At 38.5% G+C, this 10,099-nt stretch overlaps 1 long non-coding RNA gene across 3 annotated transcripts in view; it reads right to left on the bottom strand.

Annotated features, from left to right (window-relative positions):
* The window catches only part of LOC110400482, a 119,502-nt gene continuing 109,610 nt past the window's right edge, over positions 208-10,099 (bottom strand). For all 3 annotated transcript variants that reach the window (XR_002439881.1, XR_002439883.1, XR_002439882.1), the window contains 3 exons: positions 6,996-7,145; positions 1,069-1,230; positions 208-438 (listed from right to left, as the gene is read on the bottom strand). This is a non-coding gene — a long non-coding RNA (uncharacterized LOC110400482). The remainder of the gene's footprint in view (positions 439-1,068; positions 1,231-6,995; positions 7,146-10,099) is intronic.

Raw genomic sequence — 10,099 nt, 5'->3', positions numbered from 1 at the left:
GGCAGTTAGAGTAACTTTAACCACCTGAGAAATGCAATAATCACCCTGAAATGCACAGCCTGGAGTGTTTTATTGCCATTATAAACTGCAATTTATACATTAAAATAAGGAAAACAGTCAGACCCATCCATTTATGAGGTATAATAAATATGGTTATGACATCACTGACAACCAGTCACAAACTTCTAAACACATCCAGAGCTCTAAAGCAATTTCACGGTTACCTTTTAAATCTGTTTTCTATCAGCACGTGTGTATTTCTTGGGTGTGCACGCAGCCATGGGCCTGACTCAGCAGTGGTGCCTTCATGGGTGCGAAGGTCTCCTGGATTCAGAAGGATTTGGGATTGATTTCAAATTTCATTGCTTGTACCCATCCAACTTTCCATTGTATGGACAGCTATTACACCATCATATACTTTTCCCCATGACACTCATCCTAGAATAAAACAAAAAATTTCATCTTCAGAGACTTTCGCCCCCTTTTTTTTTTTCCTGTCTCATAACATCACCTTAACAGAAGTTGGAGAAAAAATGCTCTAAAATAGCCATTATAGCTCATCGCAAAGTCCCTCTGTCTGTATTCATGCTAAGTGGTAGCACCCCAGAAGAGTCAGCCTTTGCGTTCCCCCCCATTTGGATCCAGCCATTCAGTTGTTTTTGCCAGATTTCTTCTTCAAACATCCCCAACTTTTGTTCTTTCCACTGCTGCAAACTTCTTGGGGGAGGAGAGTTTCTAAAATGGATAAATGGTACCTCAGGGAACAGCTCTTCTCGAAGAACAAGCTAACAGGATAAGCCCATAATAGAAATATAAATCAACTACAGAATTTTTTTTTTTTGAGTGTTTTTCTCTCATAACCACCAGCGAGCATTTCTCTTCCTTAATGCTCAGCCCTTTTCCAGATAAAACCCGGTCCCTCTGCCTTCCAGCTGCTGTTCATTTGTCACATACACAGCAGCCATGGGCCTGAATCAGCAACGGTGCCTCCCACACAGTACTTCTTGTACTCTTTACATTCCTTCTTTGCAGCCCAGTAGTGATTGCTCTTCATCTCCCCACATTTACCCTTCAATCAGCCCAACATTTCTGAAGAGGGTATTCCTGGTTGGTACTCTGCTCAGGACATCGTCTCACCAGGAACTGGTCTTCAAGTCCCTCACCTTCCCCTGGAGGCATCACTCTCAGCCCTCTGTGGAAACTTCTAGCACAGAAGTAGCAGCAAACACACTATAAACAACATAAAACAAAATACAATAAAATACTAAGGTATCTTGAAATCAGCAAAGGCAGGACAGCAAGGGTAGTACAAGATAGCAGAAGAGCACTCAGATAAGATAAGGCCTTTTGACATAGGCCTTTACAGAAATTTGCTGGGAAAGCATGTCATGGCTATTTGCACACAGAAGGATCTTAGTTGTTGGCAAGCCTAAAGATATTTGTCTTCACAACAACCCTCTGAAGCAGTTGAAAAAAGTAGACTATTTTTATCAGTTTCAGAAAGTAAAAAACTGAATGTAGAGAACAGTGGCAATTATGGCAAACAATTTTTAGGTGACCTTTTCTATACCACCTCTGCTCATACCTCAGAGTAGCCCCCTAAGAGCAAGATGTACTTTTGGACTCTTTTGTCTCATCTCTCTTCATCTTTCAAAGCCATATGGAAACTCTGTTTGTTCTTGAGCACAGAATATATTATAATATTTTATAATACCTGAAACGCAAGACATTCACTTTGAATGAGGGGCTTGAAAGAAAAATGCCGAGCTCCTAAACCTGATTGAGTATTTAAAGGTAAGCTGAGAAAGAGTGAAGACAAATCACATGTGCCTTCAATGTATCACATCACTCTCATTGCAGCAAGTACATAGGGAAAAAAAAAAAGCAAACATAACAGATGAAGTCACACTTCAGATGAAGTCATCTCTCTACATAAGAAAACTTGTGATCAGCTAGAGATGGCAGGAAAAGTTGTTATTCTCCACCATAGTACAATCTCTTTCATTCAGCCAGGTTCATCCAAATACCTGAGCCTAAGCTGAGGTTATGACTTTTGTCCCCATGACTTCACCTGACCATCAGTACAGGACACGGCTCTTGCCAATATTTGCAATTTTCTCTTGCCTTAAGCATTGTTGGCAGATGAACATTTAATTACAATAACATCTTTCTTTCAATCAAGGAAGATGCCACTCAGGTCTTTACCTAGGGAAAGAAGTTTCTGTATGAAGATAATAATAATAAGCCAAACAAGGGAAGAAAGAGATGAAATTACTCCTCTTTTCTGCTCCTATACTTGCTGCAGCACACAAAGGTACGCATATCTTCCATACCATCCAGTACCACACCACAGCAGTAGCATCCCGTGGAAGCTGAGGGAAGCCTTCAGATTTTGGCAGAAAGCCCACTGGCTGGGCTAAAGCTTTGCAAGGAAGACAGTTTTCTTGACCACAGAGTACAAGGATCTCTGTCCACTGGGAGGGTTGCAGCAAAGCACTACTCTGCACAGGAAGATTGCTAGAAGATGTTGACCTTTGGTGGCACAAGCTTTCATCAGTCATGTAAAAAAGTAGGCCAGACTCTAAGGAAGATTTTTCTTTCATTTTGAATATATGTTAATATTTGAAAACATTCATTTTGAATAAGTCCAGTGGATTTGGATGACATACTGCTGGGGATGGGGGGGAGACGAGAGAGAGGCAAGTAGTTAAAAATAGTCAACACTGGTGATTAGTACAATGCCACTGGGAAGATGCTGATCAGAAAGGAAGGCAAGGATGATTTCTCACTTTCTCTTCATCGCGTATGAAAATAATGCAATATGTTTTTACATTGTGAGCTAGCTAGTATTGCTCCTTCTGGTTCAAAACTGAGCAAAGGCAGACAGGGAACCAGGCAGAAGAAGAGCTGCTCTTAACCTGGCATACTGCACACACCCCTCAATGCTGCTCAGCCCTGTATTTATGATCCCAGTGCTTCTACCTTCTGCTAATGGAAGTAATCCTTTCTTGGTGTTAATTTTAAGAATATTCATAACACAAATTCAAAGTTTGGAAGAGTTACAATAAGAACTGGTGTGTGTATGTGTCCATCAAGTAGATATCCAGGAATATCAACCTTATTTTTATACACTGGAAATTTACTTATCTTCATGCATTTTTCAGCATCAGCATTGATACACATTTTTCACTCATACAGAATAATTTCTCACTTTCATCAGAAAATAATTCCTTAGTTGAAAAAACCACTTTAGTGCTGCTTATTAATATTTTTAATAATTAAAAATGTTTATCAGTTTAATGCATCTTAGATATCTAATTATTTGCAGACCTTCACTTACACATTGCTAATGGGACAAACATCTTATTGCCTCATTTATTTTTATCTGAGAAAGTATTAAGTTACAAAAAAATGCAGCATGATCTAAAATTCAGAATATTTGACTATTTCCTGGTAGCCAGCTGATAAGCAGGGATTACTCTCTCTCAAAACACTGACACACTGTTCCTCTCAAAGTTTGATATGTGTTATTTGCTATTTCAACTGAGTGTCCCATCACTGTAGCGCTCGTTCTTTGATTAGATGATCTAAGCCATAAAAACAGGTGGCTACTCTGTTAAATTTACTTTGGCTTTGCTTTTCTCTAAGGGAGAGAAATACTGAAAGGGAGAGAAAATAGTGGAAATACTTTCACTGGTGCAAGTGACAGGCTGTGAGAGGGTGGAAGTCAGTGCCACAGATTCATAAAGAATTTAAATCTTCCTTGTGAACAGGAGCAAGCAGTATATGTATCTTAGAATATGGAGCAACAGGTTGAAATGTCTAGCCTTTTTCTTAATAAATGGGACAATGGAGCACTGAAAGGAAAATAGATTTTTAGCTTCAATTTCAAGCTTCTCTTTTTTGAGGTCTCCATTGAAAATGAATCTGTGCACCTGTAAACCAAGCCTTAATTGTACAAAGGCATATTTATATGTTTAGCTTTGTCCTAGTTGAGTAGCACCATTTTCATCTACAGGATTTATCATGGGGCTACTTAGAGATGTTAACAGCAATTAAACACAAGCATAAAACTCTTTGCAGGATTGAGACCTAAACGACTTCAATTTCCATGAAAAAATATTTCCATCTCATAATTAAGGCAATTTTTTGCTACTGGGTTGGTATCTGATCTCCACTTAAATGTACGGAGATAAGATTGTTAATGGAAACACTTTCAAAAAGCCAATAAAATGAACATATCTGCACTTGTATTTCTAGTCAAGATTTGGTTTCTGAGTTAATGTCATATTACTCAAGTTCTTCACCACTCCTCATCATTACTAGGACTCCACTACTAGCCCCATGGATTATCATTCATCTTGGTTTTGGGTCTCATGTTCTAGTAACCCTTCCAAAATTATAACATGTTTAGAACAGAATACCTTCTTTGCTTTGTAGCTCTGTAGGAGCTACAAAGACCCTCAAGAAGACATGATGAGATGGTTCAAGAAAGGCTGCTACACGAGCCCCTGAACTCCACTGGGAATCCAGACAGAAAGGGGTTTTAGTCTTCCTGCTGTTTTAAAACTCAAAAAATGGTACTCAAATGGTAGATCTTCCTGTTCAGACAGAATGCTCTGCATTTTGTAACCCATGCTAATAGCTCAGCACTATTGCTCCAAACTTTATAGCATCCCATCCATATATTAGAACCCACCAACCATATAAAAACTGAAGCTTTACATATGATGTGAGTGGTCTTTTCCTAACCAGAAGTTACCTTGCATGCTACAAGCTCCTAATAATTAGTATCTTGATCAATTCAGACAATGCTGTTATTTAGGTGAGCAATGTTGTGGTTTACTCTCCATCGCTTACGTTGTACTTTACCACAGGCAAGCCCAGAGTCTCTTTTGGAAGGCTACCACTTTTAGGCCATGATCTATAAATGTTGAAAAGTCAAGGGGACAATTAAAAAAAGAAGAAAAAACAGAGATAAAAGGAGTCAGTATTACTGTCACATCATGGTACTCCCACTGAGCCTCCCTTCAAGAAAAAAATTCTATACAAGGATGTTACTGAGCACAGGCAGTGTGCATTTTTTGAGGTCAAAATCATGTTCCTCCCAAGTTTGAAAAGTGAGTATTGGACTCATGCTCAGTCTCTTGTGGTTTAAAATCCAAGAATCACTTAGCCAGCTATTTCCCCAGCACTGTTAACCACAGCAGAGAAACACAGTTTAGGACTGAAACCATTGTACTACTAACAGTGCTAATGTGGTTTGGGTTTGATATTTTGTTTTTTTGGAGGGGCAAAAATGGTGGTGAATTGGAGGGAGGAACTATTGACCCCCATACTAAAAGCATACTGCATGGCTCAACAGAAGTAAATAAAGCACTTACGAGATTATAACATTTCAGATCATGAGCATAAACAACTTTATTTTTAATATTTCTTTTTTTATCTCAAAATACATGCACTTCAAGCTTCTGATGGGCCTATTCCAAGGACTTTTCTAGAACGACGTCTGCAAGCCAAGGCCAAAACCTTAATACGTCTGCTTCAACCAACAATAAAAATCTTACTATTTCCATTGACAAGACAGATAGGAAGGCTCACCATGGGACCAGGGAGCCCATGAAGCAGCGGAGCCCTGGCAACCAGCAAGAGGTGGAACAAGGGCCACTCTGCACCCTGATCTCAATGCTATTTTTACCACTGAGACCTATTTTGGGTATTCTGAGGTGTATTTTGAGGTTTTTGAATACTGTTTTTACTCTGATCTACGCATAATTCGGGAATATCAGGAAATATGACATTAAACAACATATCCCTCCAAAAATAGTTTTTTAGTACCCTTTCTGAATCTGGACTGAGATGATCTCATGAGTCCCCTGCCATTCCCTGCCATAGCCCACATCACTAAGGGCTCTGGAGCCTTGGGACAGTCCCCAAAGTATGTGATTTGTTGTATATATATATATAGGACCAAAATCATTGAGAGAGTGGGAATGTTTGTTTGCATTTTTTATTATGAACATGCCTCATATATTTCCTTACATTTCTCCACATAAAGAATCCACGAGGAGAAATAAGTTTTTGTATTTTAAAAATGAGGGGAGCTGAAAATCTCATGCCACTGAGGTTCGAAGGAAAAGTGTCACTCAATTCACTGAAGGTGATAACTTCACCTTCATCCCAGGAATGTCTGAAAGGCAGTCCAGCAGGACCTTTTGGTCTAGGGACAGGGTAAGAGAGTCTGCCCATTGTGTCTGGGTTATAACTTTCTAAAGCATATTTACAAGCTAAATTTCTGCAGTAATAAATGTCACAGCGCCCATTTCCTTTTCTCTGTACTAAATGTTTATGTAACATTGGAGGGCTCAGCCCTACTATGGCATCAAACTGTAGTGCCTGATTGGCCTTTCCACAAAGGAATGTCTTCCAAAAACCTTAGGCAGCAGCAAGAGACCCCAGCCAGCACTCTGACAGTCACACACAGTAGCACATTTCTAGCCAACTAAACTTACTGAACTTTCCTCTGTGTTTATTGCATGTTTCAAATAGTTTTCTAAGAGCTCAGAAAGTAAGCAGCAAGCATGGTTTATTTATTGGAAAATTACTCTTTCTAGTCTTAGAGTTAATGGATATACTTTGTTGTTGATAGTCCACATGCTGTATGAAAATTACCAATATTAGGGAGGTGTATAAATAAAGTAGGAGGTGTAAAAATAAAATGCATTTACTGACAAAGCAAAAGCAAATGTGCAAGCCATTTGGTGTCCTCCTGCTAATTCTTAGCTGCTTCCTTTGTCTAAAAGACAAAAAAAAAAAAAAAAAAAAGCCCCAAACTTACTTAAAGTTGTGAACACTGAACACAGCATGTTTTTGCCTTGGTATGCCACAACACCTTGCTACGTTCTCCCTCTTGACAGGTCAAAGTAGGCTGAAGGCTGCAGTGTCAATTGACAACCTACTGAAAAACAGGTAAAGAAAAAGGCCAGCCTACATACCCATGCAGGAGTCTACCTTCTCTTTCAGCTGAAGGCATCTGTGGCTTCTCCTCCATCACATTTGGTGGCAACACATGACAGCACAGGGCAGTAACTCCATTTGCAGTTGCTAATGTCCAGGGTCCCTGCTTTTGGTCTGAACACAGCCACCTAGACGTTTTAGTGTAACAAAGCAAGGCCATTTTAACATCTACTTATTCACTTACAAAAATAAATAGAAAACAATGGCAAGGCTGAGGAAGAACATGCTTTGGTGAAGGACACTTCCAAGTGATGGCCACTCTTCCACCCAACATCCACCCTTCCACCAAACATCTACTGGCTGCAGACTGAGCACAAAGGTTGCACTTCATGAAAGCCATGCCTTGGAAATTCATGCAAGAGTCAATCACACTTAATTGCTCAGGACTGTGTTTTGGCTACCAAGATCTAAAAAGAAACAGAAGATTTGCTCATATGTACGCAGCTAAATTTCCAGCTCTATTTTGATAGGAGGAAATGGTTTTAAACTAGAGGAGGGCAAATTTAGACTAAATATTAGGAAGAAATTCTTTACTGTAAGGGTGGTGAGACACTGGAACAGGTTGTCCAGCGAGGTTGTGGTTGCTCCCTCCCTGGAAGCATTCAAGGCCAGGCTGGATGGGGCTGTGAGCAACCTGGTTTAGAGGGAGGTGTCCCTGCCTATAGCAGGGGGGGATGGAACTGGATGATCTTAAAGGTCCCTTCCAAGACAGTTTTCAAAATTTTAGGGGTGTCCTCACATCACTGAGTCTTAGCAACTTTTCAGCACATAAGCAGTCCATCTAGATTTAGATTAAATACTATGTATAGCTACTTGAATTACTGGATGTAGAATGCTGTTGCGTAAGAACTTAAAAATAGGATATCATTTTTTAAATAAATAAATACTCATGACATAAACTTGATGATTGTCAAAAAAAAAAAAAGTAAAAAAGATGAAGAGATCCCCAGCAATACATTTGGAAAGGAAGTTATTTTTGGAAAGTTATTTTTACTTCGAGAAGAAAGAAGTCCAACTGAAGTAAACAATTTAGGTTTTAATCATCAATGCTTTTCATAGGGACACTTTTCATAGACATTTTCTTTCATAGGTCACTACATTTGTTGGATTTGAATTGGTTAGAGAGTTTCAGATTTAATTTCCCCAATGAAAATAGTAAGTGACAGATATTGCTGGAACAGCTTATAAAGAAAATGCAGCCAGCTGAAGAAAAAAAATAAGACGCTATTTTACTGAGCCTCACTCTACCTGTCTTATAATTGAAGATCCAGTTTGTATATCTACAGCTAGTGATAGCATAAGATTTATTAAATATTTCAGCCAATGGGAAATGATTTCACACTTACAAATTTCTACAAGGGGAAAAACAAACTAAGGAACCTTTTTTCTTTGGGGTCAAAGTCTTTTTTTGTTTGTTTGTTTTCTGTTTGTTGTTTGCTTATTTATTTAAATCACCCTCTGCATAGCATTGACACCCAATAATACAGTGTAATGCATCGATACACTATAACAAATTTTCTCTGTTCTAAATATCGCTCCCATTCATACTGAGATTCAATTTAAAGAATCATTCAAAGATAAATCTAAATAAATAACAAGCTAGCTTTCAGGCAAACAAATGAATTTGCATTGTTTTATATTCATCATAAATATTTCACTTAATTACTGAGGTACTATGTTCAGAAATACAAAACAACATTATAAATTTATTAGCACTGTCCCTGCTGATTTTACAGAAGTTCTGTGGAATGTAAAAGCCAAAAGTAGAAACAGGCTCAAGAGCATAACCAAAAGAGCACATGCTGCATTCAAATGCTAAACGGGATTGACACACTCTGCTTTGCTCTGTGTATTTAGAACGAGGAAAGCTTCCTGTCTTGAATCAGGTGTTATCCTATTTATTCTCAAAACCCAAGGTCAACAAAACCCTTTTCCTTCTGTTGATTTTTCCTAACCTAAACATCTGAATTAGACCCGTTCGGTATTATCTCGAAAACTATCACAGGAGTTATTTTTCCCCTCATTGTAAAATTGTTAAAACGTAAAAGGATGTAACAGCATTTTTCAAAGGTTTAGCAAGGTCAGCTATGTGAAGGAAAAATAAAAAGCGCTACCAAAACATAAAAGCTCCAGTACGGAGCATTTATCATCAAAATTATTTAAGTTCTTTTAATGGCTCTGAAGGCTATGAAAAATATTTTTAAAATGTAAATATGTGGGTCTTTCAGAAGAAGTTATCCTTCTTTGTAAACCACAGTATCACTGGTGATTTATAATTTTCAGAAAATCTTAATCCCTCAGGAAATACAGAAGAGTTCCCCTTTATTTTTAACCTAATGCTGGATCTAATATGGAATGCAGTCTTTATTATTAGCAAAAAAAACCCTCTATTATTTTTATTTGCTTATAATAAAGTTAAGATAAAATCTGAAGCAGTGCAAGTATGAAACCATGTTAAAAACAGATTTTTTTTTCCTCTTTACATTTGAAACAACTTCGGATGTAAACAAAATTGCAGCTATCACGTTTCCCTAGGGATTAAGTACTCTTACTGTTCAAATGTCATTAATTACCCTTAATGCCGTTATGAACTATTTGGAGATTATCATTATTAAAGTGTTAGAGTATTTCTTAATTCCTCCCCAGAAAGCCACAGAGTAACGAGCTGAGCCTATCCTCCCCTCTTTTGTTGGAATGACAATAGCATGGAGGATCTGGGTCTAAAAGGAAAAAGTCAAGAAACAACAAGAGACAATATTTTGTTGGACTAAGTGAGAAGAAGGCAGAAGAGTTTGGGAAGAGAAAACATTTTCTGTTTTGTAAACAGAGTCTCTGGGTCTGATGCAGCCCATTGCAAGAGGCTGGGTTTCTCCAAGCAGCAGCATAAATCCCCACTAATGCAAGTATCTTATCTGTAGCATGCCTGTGTTGGCAATACTGGACAATGTCTAATAATCCCCTCCCTCCCAAACGGGAGCATCCCCTGCTCATACTGCAGAGGATACCCACAGGAGGTAGGGCAAGGAGTCCAGAGGCAGCTTTTATGGGCAGCGATTGAGTTTTAAAGGAAATAATACAACCC

Source organism: Numida meleagris, chromosome 5, assembly GCF_002078875.1.
Source record: "Numida meleagris isolate 19003 breed g44 Domestic line chromosome 5, NumMel1.0, whole genome shotgun sequence".
Classification (NCBI taxonomy): Eukaryota; Metazoa; Chordata; class Aves; order Galliformes; family Numididae; genus Numida; species Numida meleagris.
Note: the sequence above shows the minus strand (reverse complement) of the source record. Positions and strands in the feature narration are given on the sequence as shown.